This window comes from Pseudophryne corroboree, chromosome 4, assembly GCF_028390025.1.
Source record: "Pseudophryne corroboree isolate aPseCor3 chromosome 4, aPseCor3.hap2, whole genome shotgun sequence".
Lineage (NCBI taxonomy): Eukaryota > Metazoa > Chordata > Amphibia > Anura > Myobatrachidae > Pseudophryne > Pseudophryne corroboree.
The window spans coordinates 93068485-93091615 of NC_086447.1; the positions used below are offsets into that span (position 1 = coordinate 93068485).

The 23131-nt window shown below is 47.3% G+C and overlaps 1 protein-coding gene across 5 annotated transcripts in view; it reads right to left on the reverse strand.

Annotated features, from left to right (window-relative positions):
- Positions 1-23131, reverse strand: part of LOC134908966 (protein eva-1 homolog C-like) — a 600054-nt gene that overhangs the window by 530827 nt on the left and 46096 nt on the right. For 3 of the 5 annotated variants that reach the window (XM_063915258.1, XM_063915260.1, XM_063915259.1), the window contains one exon: positions 4006-4116. The gene's annotated coding sequence lies outside the window, so the exon portion shown is untranslated. Of the gene's footprint in view, positions 1-4005; positions 4117-4427; positions 4486-7450; positions 7548-23131 lie in introns of those variants that run through there. The other 2 variants (XM_063915262.1, XM_063915263.1) reach the window with 2 other exon arrangements.

Here is a 23131-nt window from a genome sequence, read left to right on the forward strand (position 1 = left end):
ACAGCATAGATGCTAAATGCATCCCAACTGGACATGTAAGGAGATATATGTTATTCTGGAAATATCACTATAATTACAGTAGGTCAAATCATCCATCGCTGAGGTCAGACGGAGATAGGGCGTCTGTTTCTGGGGGGATCTTTTACACCTAGCATAGGGCTGGTTCGATTCCAGATACTAATGATGACAGTTGCATCTGCCGACAGAAACCCAGTGGGCGGGACAGGCTTCCACGTTCAGACAGTCAGGGAAGCTCAGTCTAACACGCTGGCGGTTTTCAGCATGCAGGTCACGGTTCTCAGTCTAGGTTCCCAATAGACAAGCTGGCATGAGCTTAGAAGTCGGGATGCCACAGCGTGGCTGCAGAATATGCAGGCGGGCAGTAGTCAGTAACCAGGCAGATAGCGAAGAACCAGGAGTCAGGAAGCAGCGGATTATGCACACACTAAGTGACCTCAGAATCAGCCCCAAATCCTAGCAAAAAATGATTTCACGTACAAAATCAAGTGATGGTAATTTAGGACAAAAGAGATCTACTGTCAGCAAATGTTAAAAAAGGTATATACAGTATCTTGTGTCCACACAGATCATTTAAACGTAATCCCAATATCAGAGAGTGAACAATAGAAGCAATTTCTGACTCACAATGGGCCGAAGACACAGTGCTGATGTTTGCGCAGCTGAGTGATTGGGATTGGTAAATCAGTTTGTCCAACATGTTGGATTTCACAGATCAATTGGGGCTGTAGATTGCTAGTGTATGGTAACAATCAGCAGATTAGTATTATTATTATCATCCACCTTTATTTATACAGTATGGCGCCATAAGGGATCCGCAGCGCCCAATTACAGAGTACATAAATTAAAAATCAAAACAGGACAATAGTGATTTAAAGGCCCTACACATTTAACGATCGGCCGCCGAGCTGCCCGACGCCGAATTCGGCCGACGGGCAGTGAAGTTCCTTCACTCCTCCCGTCACCCGGCTCCATAGAAATGCAGGCAAATATGGACGAGATCGTCCATATTGGCCTGCATGCACAGCCTACGGGGCACCAGCGATGAACGAGCGCGGGGCCGCACATCGTTCATCGCTTGAGCCTCCACACTGAAAGATATGAACGGTATCTCGTTCATTAATGAACGAGATCGTTCATATCGTGCAGTCAGATCGACGAGTGTGTAGGGCCTATTACAGTTGGAAGACAATATATGACAAGAACAGGGTAAATAACACTGACATAAGTATCAGGGTGGCAGTAAACCGGGGGATTAGGTGCCGTCAAGGATGGTTTAAGCAAGAGAAGGATAAGCACATGAGGGTTGAGGGCCCCGCTCGTGACAGCTTACATTCTAAAGAACGTTTCTAATAAACTGATGAGTCTTTCAAGATTGGCAGATCTGTATTTGCTAAATATGATCTGCAAATCACTGAAATAAAACTGTAATGTATGGGCGCAGATTGGTGGATTGGGGAATCTTTAAATCTCGGGGGAAAAATCTCAGAATCCGTTGTTTTATTTGTGATGTACGGGGGTCTTTAGCATTACCTCGTTGTGGGGAGAAAAGCTTTGTGGCACCTACAGAAATTCCTGCACTTTGCATTTGCCCATTTACTACACAGAAAACACCTTTCTTTAGATGTGTGAAATACATTCAAATTACTCATGTATAATAATGTATAAATCTTCCTTTGATGAGTGAATTGAAACAAAGTATAAAGGTACAGGTGGGTCTTATTACCAGCTCAAATGATCTAAAGTGAACATATGACTGAAAATCACATTATTATGTGTGCGTCAGCTAACTACTCCGTGTTACGGTGTGACAGCCGACGCACAGGCATTAAGCACAAATTACCCAACAGCAGAATCAACAAAATCAAAATGTACATCAAAGTAGAATGCCCGGCAACAATTATACCGCAAATACACCTGGGAAGGCTGAGGGCCTAATTCAGATCTGTTCGCTCGCTAGCGTTTTTCGCTGCGCAGCGATCAGGTCACTACTGCGCATGCGTATGCACCGCAAGGCACAGGGGCGTCGTACTTGTACAAAGCGGGTCGTTGCTGTGAACTGGTTCTAGCGAAGAATCCATTCGCACAGCCGAACGCAAGGTGATTGACAGAAAGAGAGCGTTTGTGGGTGGCAACTGACCGTTTTCTGGGAGTGTCTGGAAAAACGCAGGCGTGTCGAGGCGTTTGCAGGGCGGGTGTCTGACGTCAATTCCGGGCTCGAATAGGCTGAAGTGATCCCAGCGGCTGAGTAAGGTCAGAGCTACTCAAAAACTGCACAAGCTGTTTTAGTACAGGGCGGCTGCACAAGCGTCCACACACTTGCAAAGCTAAAATACACTCCCCTATAGGTGGCGTCTATCTGTTCGCAGCGCTGCAAAAAAATAGCTAGCGAGCAGATCTTAATTAGGCCCTAAAAACGATCAAAAGTTATTTTTAAGAGTGCAGGTTGTGTGTCATTTTCTGTAGGACACTTTGTATGACCCTCTAGAGAAGCTTCCCAACCTCAGTCCGAAAGACACACTAAAGGTGAGCCACATGGCCTAGTGTGTTTTTTTTATTATTATTACATTTTATTTATAGGGCGCCACAAGTGTTTCGCAGCGCCGTACAAAGGACAGTACAGGGAGACAAAACTTAGCATAACCGTAAATAAATAACAAAAATGGAGTGCAGGTAACAAAGAGCAACACAATTCTCAAAACATAATACAGCTTAGATGTAAGTAGCGAAGAAGTAATCATTGTACTACTTGGGGCTGGCAGCCATAGATAGAGAGGGGCCATTTACCAGCAGGAGAAAAAGCAGGTAAAGATGGTCGCTGAGTGAAATGTGTCAAGAAGAGGGCTTAGACAAGACGAAAGAGGGCCCTGCTCTGAAGAGCTAACAATCTAGTGGGGAGGGGCAACAGACAGATGACATGAGGTGCAAGCAAGCAGGTAGAAGCCTGATGGTGGTATGCGAGCAAAGCAGAGATGTCCAAGGCATGGGTCAGGGGGATGGAGGAGCAGCCTAAGGACTAGGTTATGCATTGGAGGGGTACGCTTTGATAAATAGGTGGGTTTTCAATGCCCGTTTGAAGCTTTGCAAGGTCGGGGAGAGTCTAATGGAGCGGGGGAGCGCATTCCACTGAAGGGGTGCAGCACGGGCAAAATCTTGCCAGGTCGGGCATGCACACTGTGCAATATTACTAGCGATATCACACAGTAACGTCATGTTGCGGCCGGCCGGAGCATGCTTGGACGATGAGTCCAAACTGAGCTGCATGTACGGGTCTCGGCCGTGCACGCAGCTCAATTTGGACTCATCGTCCAAGCATGCTCCGGCCGGCCGCAACATGACGTCACTGTGTGATATCGCTAGTCAGGAGGAAGAAAATGAGCGCTATAGTTCACTGTATCGCCAAGTGTGTACCCACCTAAACAGTCCAGGTTTTAAGGCGATCCTTGCTGGGGCACAGATGTTTCATTCAAAATGACTGAGATACTAATTAAGGGCTTAATTCAGCATGCGTCGCTATTCAGAGAAATCACAAATGGAGCAATTCTTGAGCGACTGCGCATGCGTAGCGTTCGCATTGCGCATGTGCGAGGGGTAATAGCGGCAGAAAATGCGTACCGGTCGTATTCACAATGTAGCCACTCTTTGACTGAGAGGGAGGCAGCGTTTCTGGGTGGAAGCCTGCCGTTTTCTGGGTGTGTAAGAAAAAACGCAGGCGTGCAAAGGTGTTTTTGGGGAGGGTCTCTGACTTCAGCGCAGAACACTACCAGGCCGTCTCAGTCGCAGATCACTGGCAGCTTCAGACCTAATCACATTTGCTCAGATGGGAAAGATTCGCAATTTTGCACGGGGCGTTTTTTCTTCCTGTCGGGGCGGCGCCTTTCTACTCGCAGACAACGCACTTTCTCTGACTAGCGACCCATGCTGAATTAGGTCCTAAGTCCCCTGTACTTAAGTATGGCTATCCGAAAACTGTAAAGCTGTCATTACCTTCTGTCTCACATCGGATCCTTCTCCATCATATGTACTTGTTCTGTAGGGTTTTCTCTCTTTTTTTATGATTTGTTACGACTGTCTGACGCTGCAGAGCTTTGTGGCACCCTACAGATGCAAAAAAATATCGATGAACATTTTCCCCATAACTTATTAGCATATTTTATTTTGTGTATCCTACAGCTACGACATAGAACACCCTCATAAGTAATCAGTGTTAACCATGTGACGGTAACAAAAATAAAAAATATAAGATCATTGATCATAATGAATCAAACATCTAAACATATTAATAGACATTTACAAGTCAGTCGGACCCTAGCTGTGCAATTGCACATATTTGGCTGCTAATGGCATGACAAGGAGCACGCTGCCCTTTTCTGTCTAAACCACAGGTTCTCAAACTCGGTCCTCATTACCCCACAAGGTGCATGTTTTGCAAATCTCCCCACAGAATCACAAGTGAAATAATGAACTCCACCTTCGAACCTTTTAAAATGTGACTGAGTAATTAATACACCTGTGCACCTGCTGGGTTACCTGTAAAACATGCACTGTGTGGGGTCCTGAGGACCGAGTTTGCAGACCTATGGTTTAGACCAGTGGTTCTCAAACTCGGTCCTCAGGACCCCACACAGTGCATGTTGTGCAGGTAACCCAGCAGGTGCACAGGTGTATTAATTACTCACTGACACATTTTAAAAGATCCACAGGTGGAGCTAATTATTTCACTTGTGATTCTGTGAGGAGACCTGCAAAACATGCACCGTGTGGGGTAATGAGGACCGAGTTTGCAGACCTATGGTCTAACCCAGTGATGGCTAACCTTGACACTCCAGCAGTTGTTGAACTACACATCCCAGCATGCCCTGCATCAGTTTTAGCAAGGCCAAATAGCAAAACTGTTGCAGGGCATGCTGGGATGTGTAGTTCAACAACAGCTGGAGTGTCAAGGTTAGCCATCACTGGTCTAACCGCACCTAGCTTTGTAGTGCAAAATACATCCCATTGGAAGTATAGGGACATAACCTGATCTCCGGGATCTCAGGATGGGTTCGGAATGGAATTCGGATGGTTGGGATCCTGGAGGTAAGAATACTGACCCCGGGTTCCCAGGGTTCCCGGCCGCCAGAATGCCGGTAGCGGGGTGAGCGCTAGAAAGATCCTTGCGGGCTTGATGCGGTCACAACACTGGACACCCATGAGTGGGAATAGCTTTGGCGCAGCTGTGGCATTCTCGGCGCTCGGGATCCTGGTTTCAGTATTCTGACCGCTGGGATCCCAACCGCCGGGATTGTAACTACTTCCCCTCAGGATGTGCAAGGAGAAAAAGGCTGTACATACTCTCCGCTTCCTATTATCATTTAAATAACTATGTCCAACAATATAAAATACAGCCGCTCTCTAGCTATGGAAACATAATAAAAGTGGGCTGTTCCTGGGTAGTAATGGCTGCGGTATATACACTGGATGCTGGTATGGAATGCAGGGATAATCCCATCCCTGAAATATGAGTAAGGATATAAATGGAGTTCCTAGCACAAATAAATTACATAAAATACAATATACACAATTATCTGCAATAATAAACCTGTTTCTTTATACATACAGGAATGTTTGAATCATTACTCTCTAATCTCTTAATAGAACCTAATAATGGTAAACAACACCCACATAAACATACATCATACAACAAGTATCTTGTACTCTGCAGGACTGTATGATAATAATCCACCCGGAATATTTTCCATTAATGTTCTATCCTTACAAGTATACCTAGCAAGGGAAGGTGAGATTCTGCACGGGGGCTTATTCAGAGAGGAATGCAGATCGTTGCATCCACAACAAGATCTGCGTCCATCTCCTCACATGCTGGGGGCCGCCCAGCACAGGGCAAGTCCGCCCAGCCTGTGTTGTGCCGCCTCGCCATGCGTCCGCAATTACACTGATTTGTGGTTGACCCCGGCCCCAAGGTGTAGGCCGCAAGGTGTAGGGTTGCACACTTGCACTACGGCCAGAGCGCAGACCCCCTGGATGCGGCCGCTGCGTGCGAACGCGCGTCTGAGTCCAGGTCTGAATAACCCCCAGAATGCATCCCTAAGGATCCATGTATTATAGTGTATCAGATCAACATTTACAACAGAGTTTGTGTGAGTAAATTCAGTGACATTATATTGTTGGTGGTACTCCTAATGGTGTGTACACACGGTGAGATCCTTGCTATGCCCGATTTTCACTTGCGATTTCCCTTGAACTCCCCGGAGCCCAGCACCACCGATTTTGACTAACTTTTCTTGAGATATGGACTATGTGTGCTTACGATTTTGGCTTATGTGAGATATAATTGACATGTGAGATGAACTAGATAGTACACTGATCTAGCAAGGATTGATTTGCCTACACAGTCTATCTTTTCTTGTGATACCAACCTGGCGGGACCGCGCATCGGGATCGAATCGGGATCGCAAGTGGCATAACACCTTGCGATTTGCACTAACTTTTCTTGCGATTTTGACTATATAGTCAAAATCGAAAGAAAAAATCTCACCGTGTGTACACATCATAAGAGTCATACAATATAGCGCATGTCATAGAAGAAAAAAGACAAGAAAAATACTCTTTTTGCTGGGGCACTTTGAATTCTAAGAGTGCCCCAGCAAAAAGAACCTTCTTTTTCTTCTACATACACTAGGTTTTCCAGATACACAGTAAGGGAGAGAGGGGGAGGGGGGTTTGAATTCAATTAGCACTGATGATTTACCCGGAGTGAAAAAGGGTGGTAGCCTCAGCCTTTAATACCTGGGGCTATTCAATTAGAGACCCTTTTTCTTGCCCGGTAAATGAATTGTTAACAGGCATTAACACATACAGGCTGCCTTCGGGGATAATTGAATAGCCTCGCTGCTTTAATTAGCCACTGGTAAATTACCACTGCTAATTCAATTATCCCCTAAAAATCAGTCTTCCTTTCCAAATATACTACATCTGCCTCCCCTTTCCTCCAATCCCTTCACTTGCTCCCCTTTCCCTTTCATAACCCAATTCAAATCTCTCACACTTATTTACAAAGCCCTCACCCATTGCTCTCATCTCTGACCTTATCTCCCTTCATATTCATGCCCACACAGGCTCAGACTGGTCCACAGGGGATATCTCTTGTGGGCCACATAACCTGATGAGCCCACCTCTTCCTATAATGTCAGGCTCCAAACAATTCACTCAAATTATACATTGTTACTCTATTAGAAGGTCAGTTAAAAGGTCTATAGTGGCTGTCCAAGCCTCTATTGGGGCTGGCCTCAACTCATGGTAACTGGCCACAACACTTAATCATGGAACCCTACCACTGCATTCCCCCAGTGGGCCTTTCATGACCCAGTCGGGCATTGTGTCCACCCTCTTTGTTCCACAAATGCAAGAGTTTGCCCGTGCTACTCCTTACCTCTGGAACTCTCTCTCTTTATCACTCTCCACCTCCCTACAAAACTTCAAATGGGCTCTCAAGACCCATTTCATAGTCAAAGCCATCCTAACTCCATGCTCCTTGCTCATAGTCTCACCCCTGTCTATCTGCTCCTCCCCTTCTGAATGTAAGCTCTCAAGAGCAGGGCCCTCTTCTCTCATGTGCTTTTCTTTCACTTACTTATACTGTCATCTACTTCAAGCTTCCTACAACAGCACCTAAGCCTTGGAATTTGTTACCCGGCTGCTTTTTTGACTATTCGGACTGCAGCAACAGCAATGTTTATAAACCACGCCAATGTCCTGCAGTCTTCTGCACTGTAATACTAGGTACAGACTGGTTGATATATCATTCATCATATCGACGAACAATATACCGCAAACGGATTGGTGGATGTGTACACCCGATATGTCTATGAATGATATATCAGCATGTCTGGATGTGAGTATGGGCGACCCACCGACCACTCATACACAGGCTGCAGGGACCGCTGACATTGACGTCACAGCTGGGTGAGCAAATTTAAATGCCTGCCCATTTGTGACATCTGGCCCGACATATCGAGTGGCCAGTTGGTAAGTGTGTATAGCTTATCCAATTGGCTGCTTTGTCGGCACAACGGCGGGTCGGCAGATAGGTTTTTCTAATGTGTACCCAGCCTTAGTCACATTTTTTTGTTTTCGGTTATGTACTTTGTAAGGCGCTGTGGATCCCCTGTGACGCCATGTAAATAAAGGATAATAGTAAGTGTCTCTTTGAACATGTGGGGCACATATACTAAACCTTGGAGAAAGATAAAGTAGTGAGAGACAAACTACCAATCAATCAGCTCCAAATTGTCAGGCTGTAGCATGGCAGTTATGAGCTGATTGGCTGGTACTTTATCTCTCTTCACTTTATCACTCTCTAAGGCTTAGTACATTTCCCTCTGTGATCTCAGAAGTAAATGAATGCTCTGCATTCTGTTAAAACACTGGTTTGGCCTAGGTAGGTAATAGTACTATGGCATCACTAATATAGGACAGAGAATATTAGGTGGAAGAATGGCGCAAGTATGGTGGTATGGGGCAGTACTGCATACCGGTAAGAAATTGCCAGCCAGTACGCAGTACCGCCGGCCAGACCACCATGCTTGCAGCCTCTGCTGTGTGCAGGGGAAGAGAGCGCAGCGCGCGCCTCCCCTGCCCCTCAGTGCTCACTGAAGTCCGGTCTCCGGCGGCATTCTCAAATGATGCCCCAGTTCGTTAGCCAATCAGAACTCGCGGTCCGACAGCCGCGGCTCTGATTGGCTAACGAACCGGCGCCTCATTTGAGATACACTCTGGAGACCGGACTTCACTGAGCACTAAGGGGCAGGAGAGGCACGCGCTGCATTCTCCTCCCCTCACACAGCAGCAGAAGCAACAACAGCAGCGGTGAGCAGCACGGTGGGGGTGGGGGGGGGGGATATGCACTTGCGGGGAATTTGTGTATCTGGCACCGTGGGGAATTTGCGTATCTGGCACTGTGGGGCATATGTGTATCTAGCGCTGTGGGGCATATGTGTTTCTGGCACTGTGGGGGCATATGTATTTCTGGCAGTGTGGGGGCATATGTATTTCTGGCACTGTGGGGGCATTTGTGTATCTGGCACTGTGGGGGCATTTGTGTATCTGGCACTGTGGGGGCATTTGTGTATCTGGCACTGTGGGGGCATTTGTGTATCTGGCACTGTGGGGGCATATTTGTATCTGGCACTGTGGGGGCATATCAGGCACTGTGAGGGCATATCAGGCACTGCTGGGGGCATATGTGTATCTGGCATGGTGGGGGCATTGTGCATCTGGCACTGTGGGGCATATGGGTTTCTGGCACTGTGGGGGCATTTGTATATCTGGCACTGTGGGGGCATTTGTGTATCTGGCACTGTGGGGAATATGGCACTGTGGGGGCATATGTGTTTCTGGCACTGTGGGGGCATATGTGTTTCTGGCACTGCGGGGGTATTTGTGTATCTGGCACTGTGGGGCATGTGTGTACCTGGCACTGTGGGGGCATATTTGTATCTGGCACTGTGGGAGCATATCTGGCACTGTGGGGGCATATCTGGCACTGCTGGGGGCATAGGTGTATCTGGCATGGTGGGGGCATTGTGTATCTGGCACTGTCGGGGCACATGTGTATCTGGCACTGTGGGAGCATATGTAGCACTGTGGGGGCATATGTGTATCTGGCACTATTGGGGTCATATGTGTATCTGGCCCCAACTATGTGTATCACGCCCCCATTTTCATTGGCCCATGTGGCATGTGGCCACATCCATTTTTTGGCGTGCAAACAGTACCACTAAGAATTTTTTAGTACTTGCACCACTAAGAAGAGCTGTTCCTCTATCCCTGTGCTTATAAGGTACTGTATACGTGTAATGCCGCTTCAGGGACCTTCGCTGCCTGTTTCCTGTGATTTCAACAAGTAAATTCCTAACATGATAAGTCACTCAGGACAAGACCCACCAAATGAGACACTCAAACGTGTGGATGTGTATACATCATTGTTCGGGCTATATGTGGTATTGGGTAAGACTGGTCGCATGGAATGTATTCGCCCTCAGGGAAAAGGGAAATCAGGTGACAGCATATAGCAGAGTCCAGCAAGCCAATGTGTTTCATCAAATATTTTACACTTCCAGCAGCTAATTAATCACAATTACTGATACATCCCAGTATGTATGTATGTATGTATACAGAGTGAGGTCTACGCTGCCAAATTGCCTGTCTGTACTCGCTGGAGAACTTCCTACAGGGAAGAGGAGACCAGAGCAAGTGATCTTAGATAAAGTACCTGGAACATTTAACCGTTTCCTCGTGAAACAATGGAAGGAGGTTCATATATAAACCGTATAGAGCAGTGGTTTCCAAATTTAGTCCTCAAGTCACCCTAACAGTCCAGGTTTTAGGGATTTCCAAGCTTGAGCACAGATGGATTAATTAGTACCTCAGTCACTTTGATTTTACCATCTGTGCTAAAGCATGGACAGCCTTAAAACCTGGACTGTTAGGGTGCCTTGAGGACAGAGTTTACTGCATGATATAAGCTCACTTCTTAAACTCAATTACTGAATATCTGGTCCCGTTGGAAGAACCTGTGCCAGCTGCTGAGGAGGATAAAGGTTTCCCTATGCAGTGCACAGAGACGCGAGCAGCCGAGCACATAGTATTTTTCAGGATTTTTTTTAACGGGGTGTAGGCATGACTCCCGGATTCCCCAGTACCTGGGTCCCGTTCAGCTCTCAATGCCTCTGTTGCAGTCAGTTGTCAGGCCACAGAATTCCAGAAGTTGGGGGAAAAGCAGGTACTACTAACTGGTTGGAGGGTCCCGGCGGGTGGCCTAGGCCAGCTACTGACGGCAGCGGCGGCAGCTGCCTCCCTGACCCCTCCGAAGCAATGCGTGAGTGTAGCACCATGAAGCCGCAGGCCCGCAGCAAATGGATCAGTCCCTTAGCCAACATCCTGCACAGGAAGCAAGGCATAAACTGCAGCGGGAGCATACTGGCCAGGTTCAGAGGTGAAGGGAGACTGTGGCAGCAGGACCATGGTGGCTGCTGGGTCCCAAAGAGCAGAATTCAACAGCGAGAATAGTAACGGCATGGCCGTGAAAGCAGTGAGTGGCAGCGCGGTGTAACCATGAATGATTGGTGTGTACCAGACATTGCAGAGCTGCCTCCAAGCTGAGAGCGCACATAGGACCTAATTCAGACCTGATCGCTCGCTAGGGGTATTTTGCACTGCTGCGAGCAGATAGTCGCCGCCCATAGGGGAGTGGGTTTTTGCTTTGCAAGTGTGTGATCGCATATGCAACCGGGCGATGCAAAAAATAAGAATTTACTTACCGATAATTCTATTTCTCATAGTCCGTAGTGGATGCTGGAGACTCCGTCAGGACCATGGGGAATAGCGGCTCCGCAGGAGACAGGGCACAAAAAGTAAGCTTTTAGGATCACATGGTGTGTACTGGCTCCTCCCCCTATGACCCTCCTCCAAGCCTCAGTTAGGTACTGTGCCCGGACGAGCGTACACAATAAGGAAGGATCTTGAATCCCGGGTAAGACTCATACCAGCCACACCAATCACACCGTACAACTTGTGATTTGAACCCAGTTAACAGTATGATAACAACGAAGAAGCCTCTGAAAAGATGGCTCACAACAATAATAACCCGATTTTTGTAACAATAACTATATACAAGTATTGCAGACAATCCGCACTTGGGATGGGCGCCCAGCATCCACTACGGACTATGAGAAATAGAATTATCGGTAAGTAAATTCTTATTTTCTCTAACGTCCCAGTGGATGCTGGGGACTCCGTCAGGACCATGGGGATTATACCAAAGCTCCCAAACGGGCGGGAGAGTGCGGATGACTCTGCAGCACCGAATGAGAGAACTCCAGGTCCTCCTTAGCCAGAGTATCAAATTTGTAAAATTTTACAAACGTGTTCTCCCCTGACCACGTAGCTGCTCGGCAAAGTTGTAATGCCGAGACCCCTCGGGCAGCCGCCCAAGATGAGCCCACCTTCCTTGTGGAGTGGGCATTTACAGATTTAGGCTGTGGCAGGCCTGCCACAGAATGTGCAAGTTGGATTGTGCTACAGATCCAACGAGCAATCGTCTGCTTAGACGCAGGAGCACCCATCTTGTTGGGTGCATACAGGATAAACAGCGAGTCAGATTTTCTGACTCCAGCCGTCCTTGAAATATATATTTTCAATGCTCTGACAACGTCCAGCAACTTGGAGTCCTCCAAGTCGCTAGTAGCCGCAGGCACCACAATAAGCTGGTTCAAGTGAAAAGCCGAAACCACCTTAGGCAGAAACTGAGGACGCGTCCGCAGTTCTGCCCTGTCCGAATGGAAAATCAGATATGGGCTTTTGTACGATAAAGCCGCCAACTCTGATACTCTCCTGGCTGAAGCCAGGGCCAGTAGCATGGTTACTTTCCATGTAAGATACTTCAAATCTACCTATTTGAGCGGCTCAAACCAATGGGATTTGAGAAAATCCAAAACTACGTTGAGATCCCACGGTGCCACTGGAGGCACAATCGGGGGCTGTATATGTAGTACACCTTTGACAAAGGTTTGTACTTCAGGCACTGAAGCCAATTCTTTCTGGAAGAAAATCGATAAGGCCGAAATTTGAACCTTAATAGACCCCAATTTGAGGCCCATAGACAATCCTGCCTGCAGGAAATGTAGGAATCGACCCAATTGAAATTCCTCCGTTGGGGCCTTCTTGGCCTCACACCACGCAACATATTTTCTCCAAATGCGGTGATAATGTTGTGCGGTCACTTCCTTCCTGGCTTTAATCAAGGTAGGAATAACTTCCTCTGGAATGCCCTTTTCTTTTAGAATCCGGCGTTCAACCGCCATGCCGTCAAACGCAGTCGCGGTAAGTCTTGGAACATACAAGGTCCCTGCTGAAGCAGATCCCTTCTTAACGGTAGAGGCCACGGCTCTTCCGTGAGCATCTCTTGAAGTTCCGGGTACCAAGTCCTTCTCGGCCAATCCGGAGCCACGAGTATTGTTCTTACTCCCCGTAGCCGTATAATTCTCAGTACCTTTGGTATGAGAGGCAGAGGAGGAAACACATACACGGACTGGTACACCCACGGTGTTACCAGAGCGTCCACAGCTATTGCCTGAGGGTCTCTTGACCTGGCGCAATATCTGTCCAGTTTCTTGTTGAGGCGGGACGCCATCATGTCCACCTTTGGTTTTTCCCAACGGTTCACAATCATGTGGAAGACTTCTGGATGAAGTCCCCACTCTCCCGGGTGGAGGTCGTGTCTGCTGAGGAAGTCTGCTTCCCAGTTGTCCACTCCCGGAATGAACACTGCTGACAGTGCTATGACATGATTTTCCGCCCAGCGAAGAATCCTTGCAGCTTCTGTCATTGCTCTTCTGCTTCTCGTGCCGCCCTGTCTGTTTACGTGGGCGACTGCCGTGATGTTGTCCGGCTGGATCAACACCGGCTGACCCTGAAGCAGCGGTTTTGCCAGGCTTAGAGCATTGTAAATCGCTCTTAGCTCCAGTATATTTATGTGAAGAGACGTCTCCAGGTTTGACCACACGCCCTGGAAGTTTCTTCCCTGTGTGACTGCTCCCCAGCCTCGTAGGCTGGCATCCGTAGTCACCAGGACCCAGTCCTGTATGCCGAATCTGCGGCCCTCTAACAGATGGGCACTCTGCAACCACCACAGAAGAGACACCCTTGTTCTTGGTGACAGTGTTATCCGCTGATGCATGTGCAGATGCGATCCGGACCATTTATCCAGCAGATCCCACTGAAATATTCGTGCGTGGAATCTGCCGAATGGAATTGCTTCGTAAGAAGCCACCATCTTTCCCAGGACTCTTGTGCATTGATGTACTGACACATTTCCTGGTTTTAGGAGGTTCCTGACAAGTTCGGATAACTCCCTTGCTTTCTCCTCCGGGAGAAACACCTTTTTCTGAACAGTGTCCAGAATCATTCCCAGGAACAGCAGACGTGTCGTCGGGGTCAATTGAGATTTTGGAAGATTCAGAATCCACCCGTGTTGTTGAAGCACTACTTGGGTTAGTGCTACTCCGACTTCCAGCTGTTCTCTGGACCTTGCCCTTATCAGGAGATCGTCCAAGTAAGGGATAATTAATACGCCTTTTCTTCGTAGAAGAACCATCATTTCGGCCATTACCTTGGTAAAGACCTGAGGTGCCGTGGACAAACCAAACGGCAGCGTTTGAAACTGATAATGACAGTTTTGTATCACGAACCTGAGATACCCTTGGTGTGAAGGGTAAATTGGGACATGCAGATAAGCATCTTTTATGTCCAGGGACACCATGAAGTCCCCTTCTTCCAGATTCGCTATCACTGCTCTGAGTGACTCCATCTTGAACTTGAATTTCTGTATGTACAGGTTCAAGGATTTCAGATTTAGAATAGGTCTTACCGAACCGTCCGGCTTCGGTACCACAAATAGTGTGGAATAATACCCCTTTCCCTGTTGTAGGAGGGGTACCTTGACTATCACCTGCTGAGAATACAGCTTGTGAATGGCTTCCAATACCGTCGCCCTTTCTGAGGGAGACGTTGGTAAAGCAGACTTTAGGCACCGGCGAGGGGGAGACTTTTCGAATTCCAACTTGTAACCCTGAGATACTACCTGCAGGATCCAAGGGTCCACCTGTGAGCGCGCCCACTGTGTGCTGAAAATCTTTAGTCGACCCCCCACCGCCCCTGAGTCCGCTTGTACAGCCCCAGCGTCATGCTGAGGGCTTTGTAGAAGCCGGGAAGGGCTTCTGTTCGTGGGAAGTAGTTGCTTGCTGCACCCTCTTACCCCTTCCTTTGCCTCTGGGCAAATATGACTGTCCTTTTGCCCGCTTGTTCTTATAGGAACGAAAGGACTGCGGCTGAAAAGACGGTGTCTTTTTCTGTTGAGAGGTGACCTGAGGTAAAAAAGTGGATTTTCCGGCTGTTGCCGTGGCCACCAGATCCGATAGACCGACCCCAAATAATTCCTCTCCTTTATACGGCAATACTTCCATATGCCGTTTGGAATCCGCATCACCTGACCACTGTCGCGTCCATAAACTTCTTCTGGCAGATATGGACATCGCACTTACTCTCGATGCCAGAGTGCAAATATCCCTCTGAGCATCTCGCATATAAAGAAAAGCATCCTTTAATTGCTCTATAGTCAATAAAATACTGTCCCTATCCAGGGTATCAATATTTTCAGTCAGGGAATCCGACCACACCACCCCAGCACTGCACATCCAGGCTGAGGCTATTGCTGGTCGCAGTATAACACCAGTATGTGTGTATATACTCTTCAGGGTAGTTTCCAGCCTCCTATCAGCTGGATCCTTGAGGGCGGCCGTATCAGGAGACGGTAACGCCACTTGTTTTGATAAGCGTGTGAGCGCCTTATCCACCCTAGGGGGTGTTTCCCAGCGCGCCCTAACCTCTGGTGGGAAAGGGTATAATGCCAATAACTTCTTTGAAATTAGCAGTTTTCTATCGGGGTTAACCCACGCTTCATCACACACGTCATTCAATTCCTCTGATTCTGGAAAAGCTACAGGTAGTTTTTTCACACCCCACTACCTGTAGCAAAGCCTCCTTCATTGCCGTGATCATATAACGTGTGGCCCTATTGGAAAATACGTTTCTTTCTTCACCGTCGACACTAGATTCATCTGTGTCGGTACCTGTGTCGACTGACTGAGGTAAGGGACGTTTTACAGCCCCTGACGGTGCCTGAGACGCCTGGACAGGTACTAACTGGTTTTCCGGCCGTCTCATGTCGTCAACTGACTTTTGCAGCGTGCTAACATTATCACGTAATTCCATAATTAAAGCCATCCATTCCGGTGTCGACTCCCTAGGGGGTGACATCACCATTACCGGCAATTGCTCCGCCTCCACACCAACATCGTCCTCATACATGTCGACACACACGTACCGACACACAGCAGACACACAGGGAATGCTCTTATCGAAGACAGGACCCCACTAGCCCTTTGGGGAGACAGAGGGAGAGTTTGCCAGCACACACCAAAGCGCTATAAAAATGTATATAAACAACCCTAAAAGGTGTTGTTTCTGTTATATGCGCTTAATATATAAAAATATCGCCAAAATATGCCCCCCTTCTCTGTTTTACCCTGTTTCTGTAGTGCAGTGCAGGGGAGAGTCCTGGGAGCCTTCCTCACAGCGGAGCTGAGCAGGAAAATGGCGCTGTGTGCTGAGGAGAATAGGCCCTGCCCCCTAAAACGGCGGGCTCTTCTCCCGGAGTTTGCGATATATGGCAGGGGTTAAATACATCCATATAGCCTCAAGGGCTATATGTGATGTATTTTAGCCATAGAAAAAGGTATTATACATTGCTGCCCAGGGCGCCCCCCCCAGCGCCCTGCACCCTCAGTGACCGCTGGTGTGAAGTGTGCCGACAACAATGGCGCACAGCTGCAGTGCTGTGCGCTACCTTATGAAGACTGAAAGTCTTCTGCCGCCTGTTTCCGGACCTCTGGACCTCTTCAACTTCGGCATCTGCAAGGGGGGTCGGCGGCACGGCTCCGGGACCGGACTCCATGGCTGGGCCTGTGTTCGATCCCTCTGGAGCTAATGGTGTCCAGTAGCCTAAGAAGCAAATCCATCCTGCACGCAGGTGAGTTCACTTCTCTCCCCTAAGTCCCTCGTAGCAGTAAGCCTGTTGCCAGCAGGACTCACTGAAAATAAGAAACCTAAAAAACTTTTTCTAAGCAGCTCTTTATGAGAGCCACCTAGATTGCACCCTGCTCGGACGGGCACAAAAACCTAACTGAGGCTTGGAGGAGGGTCATAGGGGGAGGAGCCAGTACACACCATGTGATCCTAAAAGCTTACTTTTTGTGCCCTGTCTCCTGTGGAGCCGCTATTCCCCATGGTCCTGACGGAGTCCCCAGCATCCACTGGGACGTTAGAGAAAATATTTGTGCAGTTTCTGAGTTGCCCAGAACTTACTCAGCCGCTGCGATCACTTCAGCCTGTGCGGTCCGGGACTTGACGTAAGATACCCGCCCTGCAAACGCTTGGACACGCCTGCGTTTTTCCAAACACTCCCAGAAAACGGTCAGTTGACACCCATAAACGCCTTCTCCCTGTCAATCTCCTTGTGATCGGCTGTGTAAATGGATTCTTCGTTAAACCCATCGAACAGCAACGATCTGCTTTGTAGCCGTGCGACGCGCCTGCGCATTGTGGTGCATATGTATGCGCAGTTCTGACCTGATCGCAGCGCAGCGAAAAAACCTAACGTGCGATCAGGTCTGAATGACCCCCATAGTGTTTTGTTACATTTTTTGACTCCCCGAATATGTTTTTTTGCTATTTTAGCGAGTACATTAGTAGATAAGCATTAGTTAAGGGAGGTACTCACAGAGCGATATTCTAAGCAATCTGACTAGATTGCTTAGAATATCAGCCTGATCGCTCCGTGAGTAGCCCTTACAGCGATAGCGATGTGCAGCCCCGAGCATCGCTATCGCTGCTGCTAGATTGGCCTGCATGCAGGCCAATCTAGCGGGTCGCTCACTTCACCCGCTGGGTGAAGTGAGCAGCCCCCCGTCTCCCCCCGCACGCTCAGCACAGATCGCGCTGTGCTGAGTGGCGGGAGAGATGTGTGCTGAGCGGTTCGCTCAGCACACATCTCTTATGCATCGGCCCATGGGTACTGGGCTTAAGACACAATGTAAAGCACTGTCAGCCAGTCAGGTAGCAACCCAATAGATTACTGGACAAGATCAAAAACACTTCTAACGTAGGAATCCCTAAACATGAGTGATACTTTGGTTCTATAGAGTTTAAAACAATCACAATAAATAATTTGAGGACATCTTAGTATTAAAAGGTAAATAGTATAGAACCGATTGCCTGATCCAGTTGCCGTCATCGGAAAAATTTAGTTTAATAAAGAATTTAGTATATGCCAACTGGGAATACAACACAACTAATATCAGCATTAACTATAGCCCTGAATGCCCTTTGGGGGTAAATCTGAGTTGATCGCAGCAGGAATTTTGTTAGCAGTTGGGCAAAACCATGTGCACTGCAAGGGAGGCAGATGTAACATGTGCAGAGAGAGTTAGATTTGGGTGGGTTATATTGTTTCTGTGCAGGGTAAATACTGGCTGCTTTATCTTTACACTGCAATTTAGATTGCAGATTGAACACACCCCACCCAAATCTAACTCCGTCTGCACATGTTATATCTGCCTCCCCTGCAGTGGACATGGTTTTGCCCAACTGCTAACAAAATTCCTGCTGCGATCAACTCAGAATTACCCCCTTTGTGCAATGGGGTTCATTCCAAGTTGATCGTAGCTGTGCTAAATTTAGCACAGCTACGATCATGTTCCCAGACATGCGGGGGGAAGCCCAGCTCAGGGCTAGTCCACCCCGCATGTCTGTCGTCCGCCACCCCCCCTCCCCGCACAAGTACAAAAGCATCGCACAGCGGTGGCAGGGGGGGGGTGACGGGGTAGTGAAGTTTCTTCGCTCCCTGACGTCACCCGGACCCACAGCCCTGCATGCTAATATGGCCGATAATGTCCATATTGGCTTATAGGTATAAACGAGTTGTCACCAACGATGAACGAGAGCGGGGCCGCGCATCGTTCATCATTGGCGCCTACACACTGAAAGACATGAACAATATCTCGTTGATTACTGAACGAGATTGTTCATATCGGCCACACACATCGGCCGGTGTGTAAGCCTGTTAGCTGACGCTAGGCATTGGCAGATTGAGAACCTCTCTGATCTGGTTCACTTTCCCACCCTCCGTATATCTCTATTGTGTCTGAATTTACTGCATTGGTTCAGCTCACTCACTCACCACAAGCAACAAGAATGATGTGACCTTTGATTACTGAATGATGGGGGCGATTCCGAGTTGTTCGCTCGCTAGCTGATTTTAGCAGCATTGCACACGCTAAGCCGCCGCCCTCTGGGAGTGTATCTTAGCTTAGCAGAATTGCGAACGAAAGATTAGCAGAATAGCGAATAGAAATTTCTTATCAGTTTCTGAGTAGCTCCAGACTTACTCAGCTATTGCGACCAGCTCAGTCCTTTTCGTTCCTGGTTTGACGTCAAACACACCCAGCGTTTGCCCAACCACTCCCCCGTTTCTCCAGCCACTACTGCGTTTTGCAACTCGAACGCCTGCGTTTTTTCGCACACTCCCAGAAAACGGCCAGTTTCCGCCCAGAAACACCCACTTCCTGTCAATCACAACACCCACTTCCTGTCAATCACACTACGATCAGCAGAGCGATGAAAAAACTTTGTAATGCCGTGAGTAAAATACCTAACTTTTGTGTAAAATAACTAAGCGCATGCGCTCTGCGAACATTGCGCATGCGCAGTTAGCGGATAATCGCAGTATAGCGAAAATCGGCAACGAGCGAACAACTCGGAATCACCCCCGATATTGCTATCAGATTAGCTTTGCATATTTATTAAAGATGAAGTTAGAACAGTTATGAACAATAAAATAGGAAACATACATCACATAGTTAAGATGTAATTTCAAAGGGATCTACTATCAACTGAATCTGTTGTTGATATTTTCTCACTTTAACACTAGCAATCCCATAAATTCGTGTCTCCTTGAACTTACAGCTTCACTTTAAGAAAACTGACTACAGTAGCTCTCGAAGATTCCGGTTTAATAGTCAATTTTTTTTTTAACAAGGTTAATTTGTTTCCAATATTTCTATGGTTCTTTGATGATCCGCCGCAATACCAACTACAGGCAGTAGATGGCAGTGCTCCATAATCACTGACAACTACACACTCTACTGCTTACTGCAATCAACACTTCTGTTAAAGATCAAGTATATTACCACTAAGAGACCTCATCTGTTTGCTGCCTTTACAAGGCCCTACAAAGCTATGCATGAGCAAAGTTTGTATTTCTTTGGTGCTTCAAAGAATCTTACTTTATTTGCTTGTTCACAGACTTTAGCTTTGTCCCTCACTACCTGCTCCAACCAATCCACTTTGCCTTTGTTCCCCAGGATTCTTAGTTTTCCCAGCTCATCAGCATTGTCTTTGTCTCTCAACAAACATCCACTCAGGACTAAGCTAATGTGTCTCTGGTGAGCGCTCAGCCAAGTGCTTCTGTTTCGTGAGCCACCAGCACAAAGAAGCTTGAGCCTAGAATGAATTGATGGGTCTCCTAGCATGTCTTTCCCATTAACAAAGGAGAATATTTGGCCTCAGGTTGCGATAAAGTCTGAGCGTAGGGAGTAAGTGCCATTTACTGTACCATGTTGAGGTTTGGGATACGACGGCTTTTCTGCCATAACCCTGATATGGATGTAGTTACCAGGATCATCTCATTCCAAACATCATTCCGTTTACAGCACTGTCTATGAGAGAACTCAGCCTGACCGCAGAATCTCCATGTAAGTACTGCTGTGCAGGAATCATCCCTTCCTAGAAGTCTAAAGGCCTTCTCACAATGCACTTACTTCAATAAAAAGAAAATGGATCATTTGTCTCCTCACACTCTACAACTGTCCAATTGATCACCCTCCTAGAGCACAGATCCCTTTCAGCAGGATCAGGTCTTCGCCAGAGATTGTCAGAAACTGAATTGCAAAAACCAGAAAAACCTGGAAAAATCCTATATACTGTATTCAGTATTCGACCTCTTCTGCTGGGGAATCGCTCTAGAAGGAAGTCTTTTTATTTTTGCTGTTAGAATGACAAGATGACCTGAAATCCAGGCATCCAAATGACCTTCCAGTTGAAGCCTAATGGTGGCCAAAGATAAAGTAGAGTCCAGCCAAGAACCCATCTGCAACCTCTTACGATTCCTCTTGGTCCATGGAGATGCATATCTGTGGGCTAGATTATCAAACTACCCAAATCATCTGGTCAGAACACTATACATTTGTGGTAGTGGACTGGTTCAGAGAAATGGCCTACTTGTACCCTTGTAACAGATGCCCACAGGTCTACTACTGAGTAGAGCAGAGGTTCTCAAACGCAGTCCTCAAGGCACCCCAATGGTCCAGGGTTTAGGTATATCCATGGCTCAACACCGATGGTTAAATCATCTTGACTGAGGTGCTAATTAAGACACCTGTGGCCAAGCATGGAATTACGTTAAAACCTAGACCGTTTGGGTGCTTCGAGGACCGCGTTTGAGAACCTCTGGACTAGAGTCTTCCTGGGAGACATTTGTGTCTACATAGAAGCAAAAAGGGGATGGTCTCTGACAGAGGAGTGGAGTTTACAGTGCATCCGGAAAGTATTCACAGCGCTTCACTTTTTCCACATTTTGTTATGTTACAGCCTTGTTCCAAAATGGAATAAATTAATTTTTCCCCTCAAAATTCTACACACAATACCCCATAATGACAACGTGAAAAAGTTTTTTTTTGAGATTTTTGCAAATTTATTCAAAATAAAAAACTAAGAAATCACATGCACATACAGTAAGTATTCATAGCCTTTGCTCAATACTTTGTTGATGCACCTTTGGCAGCAATTACAGCCTCAAGTCTTTTTGAATATGATGCCAGCAGCTTGGCACACCTATCTTTGGCCAGTTTCACCCATTCCTCTTTGCAGCACAGACATTTTCAGATCTCTTCAGAGAAGTTCAATCGAATTCAAGTCTGGGCTCTGGCTGGGCCACTCAAGGACATTCACAAAGTTGTCTTAAAGCCACTCCTTCGATCACTTGGCTGTGTGCTTAGGGACGTTGTCCTGCTGAAAGATGTACCGTCGCTCCAGTATGAGGTCAAGAGTGCTCTGGAGCAGATTTTCATCCAGGATGTCTCTGTGCATTGCTGCATTAATCTTTCCCTCTATCCTGACTAGTCTCCCAGGTCCTGCCGCTAAAAAACATCCCCACAGCATGATGCTACCACCACCATGCTTCACTGTAGGGATGGTATTGGCCTGGTGATGAGCGTTGCCTGGTTTCCTCCAAACATGACACCTGGCATTCACACCAAAGAGTTCAATCTTTGTCTCATCGGACCAGAGAATTTTTTGTTTCTCATGGTCTGAGAGTCCTCCAGGTTCATTTTGGCCAACTCCAGGCGGGCTGCCATGTGCTTTTTACTAAGGAGTGGTTTCCGTCTGGCCACTCTACCATACAGGCCTGATTGGTGGATTGCTGTCCTTCTGGAAGGTTCTCCTCTCTCCACAGAGGAATGCTGTAGCTCTGACAGAGTGACCATCGGGTTCTTGGTCACCTCCCTGACTAAGGCCCTTCTTCCTCGATCGCTCAGTTTAGACAGACGGTCAGCTCTAGAAAGAGTCTTGGTGGTATTGAACTTCTTCCATTTACGGATGATGGAGGCCACTGTGCTTATTGGGACATTCAAAGCAGCAGATATTTTTCTGTACCCTTCCCAAGATTAGTGCCTCGAGACAATCCTTTCTCGGCGGTCTACAGACAATTCCTTTGACTTCATGATTGGTTTGTGCTCAGACATGCACTGTCAAGTGTGGGACCTTATATAGACAGGTGTGTGCCTTTGCAAATCATGTCTAATCAACTGAATTTACCACTGGTGGACTCCAATTAAGCTGTAGGAACATCTCAAGGATGATCAGTGGAAACAGGATGCACCTCAGTTCAATTTTGGCTGTGAATACTTATGTACATGCAGAGCCGGCCCTAGGCACAGGCAAACTAGGCAATTGCCTAGGGCATCTGGTATGCCTAAAGGCTCAAGCAGCTTCTGCTGATTAAAATGATATGCGGCATGCCTATATTCTGTGTGTAGCATTTCGTATGCAGATACAGCCACAGTCGCACACAGTATAAAGGCATGCCGCATATAATTTTTATCAACAGAAGCTGCTTGTGCATCCTAGCCACCAGGCAATGCAAATAAGATGCATTTTCATAAAAAATAGGCACCCGACGTTAGCAGAGTTGACTCACGCCAGGCACTATGTGTCATTATGTGTATAAGGGCATTAATAATGTGTAACATATGTGTAAGGGGCACTATGTGTGTCATTATGTGTATAAGGGCACTAATAATGTGTGGCATATGTGTAAGGGACATTATGTACGTCATTATGTGTATAAGGGCACTAATAATGTGTGGCATATGTGTAA